Genomic DNA, 2,515 nt, shown 5'->3' with positions numbered 1-2,515 from the left:
TCCATAACCTGCACATTTGTAGCACATTGGAAGGGCATTCCACATGTGTACAGTTGAATGTGCACAGAGCTCTTCCTTTTCAATGGGTTGCACCCGATGTTAGTCATACTCAGAGCAGACTTACTGACATTAATTGTCCTGGTTCCCAACAAGAGAAGCAGACTCAGGACTTGGAGACTGCGGTTTTTTTTGAATAAAGCTTTATTCCAGAAATCAGAACAGGGATCTAGCATCTCATGCAAGGCCTAAGCAAGGATTCAAACAGGAACAGGCATTCCAGATGCTGGAAGCATCAGCAGATGAGTTGTCACAACAGCAAATACAAACAGTGCTATTTCTTATGTACAGAAATAGGGAGGGCAATTCACTCCATTAATTCAGGTTCTTTCCAGCATGAACAGAAAGGTAGGAGCTATGATGGGTGGGTGGGAACACAGGGTAATCTCTGGCTCTGCTGAATTATGTTCTTTTTCCACTGTGGGAGACATTCCACAGTGTTCATTGGGGCTTATCTCTTCAATGGTTGTGCCTGGCCTTGATACCTGCAGAAAGTTCCCGCCAGCCGGCTGAGATGAGGAAAGGCTGGCTGAACCTTCCTCAGCATCTCTAGCTTTAAGGCTTTAAGACTTCTGGAGACACCCCCTCATTTCCATCATCAATGCTGGCAATGTTCTCCCCAATGTCTGTACCCCACTTTCCATTCTCCCAACCTTGCCAGGGGTTCTCCTTGGTATCCATGACATTAATGGATGTGCCTGATGTAGGCCTATTAATTTTAATGGGTGTTCACCAAGTACATAAGAAAAGGCTGCTGGATCATGCCAAAGGCCCACCTAGTCCAGTGTCCTGTTTTCACAGTGGCCAACCAGATGCTGCAATGGGAAGCCCACAATCAGGGCCTGAGTGCCACGGCACTCTCCCCACTTGTGATTCCCAGGAACTGGAGTTCAGAGGCAATCCTGGGCTTGATGGCCCAATGGTTTGATTCATCATAAGGCAGTTTCCTATGTCCTAAAGCAGCCTCCCTTTGGGAGTTGTAGTGGAACAGCAGCAGAGCCTTGAAGGATCAGGCCAAAAGCCCACCTAGGCCAGCATCCTGTTCTCACAATGGCCAACCAGAATGCCTATGGGAAGCCCACAAGCAGGAGTCGGATCTGAATGCAAGAGCACCCTCCCCACTTATGATTCCCAGCAACTGGTATTCCGAAACATACTGCCTTCAACAGCTGGAGGTGGAACATAGTAGAACGTAGCTGAATGCAACCCAACGTGTGTGGCAGGTCACCTGAATCCCTTGTACTCACCACAGAAGCAGCACTGGCTACAGCTTCCTACAAGGGTTCACTCCATTCCAAAACCAGTTTTGCAGCTACGTGATGTCCAGAAATCTCCAGAATAGCTCTTATGAGTGGGATGGTTTTTTCTTCTCTGGATAATGGATTCCATTATGGGTAGACGCACAGAGAACTTATTTTGTGCGACAGCTTGCCGGACAGCCATTGTTGGGAAGAGGCCGTTTATCTCTCCCTGTTGCAGCTTACTTTCAAGACACAAATGTCAGTGTAATTAAGTTCCAGGGAGGAGGCGGAGAGGGATCGCGGTGGGTGGTGGTGAGGAGGGCCCCTCTGAACAATGGAAGTGTGAGTGGATGAATGAAGTTGTTGCCTCATAACCTGTGAGCCTTTGTCCTGAAGAGAAAATCTCCCTTTGTGGATGCCACTCGCTACCTCCTTTGATTTGCAGGAGGCAGAGTGTGCACCGCAGATGAGGAAAGGCGTGAGCGATTCATTCAGAGCTTCCAAAAAGAGATAAACATCAAGGAACTGATGGGTCTTTGCAGTAATTCATCAGCAGTCACCTTTCAACAAACCAGCTATTTTCAGTATGACATCACTAGCATCTATCTGAAGTAGCCAGTTCCTTCCTAGAAAGATTCTATGGAGAGTGGTCCAGCGTTCAGTGTCTGGCATCTTTGAGTAAGGCTGGGAAAGACTAATGCCTGAAACCCTGGAGAGCCGTGGCCAATCAGTGTAGCCAATACTGAGCTAGATGGACCAATTATTCAACTCTGTAAAGGGTATGTTCCTATGTTCCCAAGGTCCCTCTTAAAACCTGGAGCTGGTCCTGGACCTTGATCAGCAGATCCAACACTTACCCATTTGATGCTGAGAGTGCATATGTGCAGAATGGCCTGGCATTGTGATATATGCAAGAAATTCAAATCAGTGCAAGAATTCATTTTAGCTATATGGGGAGAAAGCAGCAAGCAACCACATATTATATCTTTGATATGAGGAGCTCTGACTCACTGAACATTCCCTGTCTCCAGCCCCACAACCATCCATCCATCCATCCATCCATCCATCCATCCATCCATCCATCCATCCATCCATCCATCCATCCATCCATCCATCCATCCATCCATCCTTATTTTATTTAAAATATTCTGATTTATGATTTCTAGTTCTCTCATAGCTGCCCTCCCCAGTCCTAGCCTTCTTCTGATTTATTGACT

The sequence above is a fragment of the Rhineura floridana genome, chromosome 14 (assembly GCF_030035675.1).
Source record: "Rhineura floridana isolate rRhiFlo1 chromosome 14, rRhiFlo1.hap2, whole genome shotgun sequence".
Taxonomy (NCBI): Eukaryota; Metazoa; Chordata; class Lepidosauria; order Squamata; family Rhineuridae; genus Rhineura; species Rhineura floridana.
The sequence above is the reverse complement of the archived record's forward strand: the minus strand, read 5'-3'. Positions refer to the sequence as shown.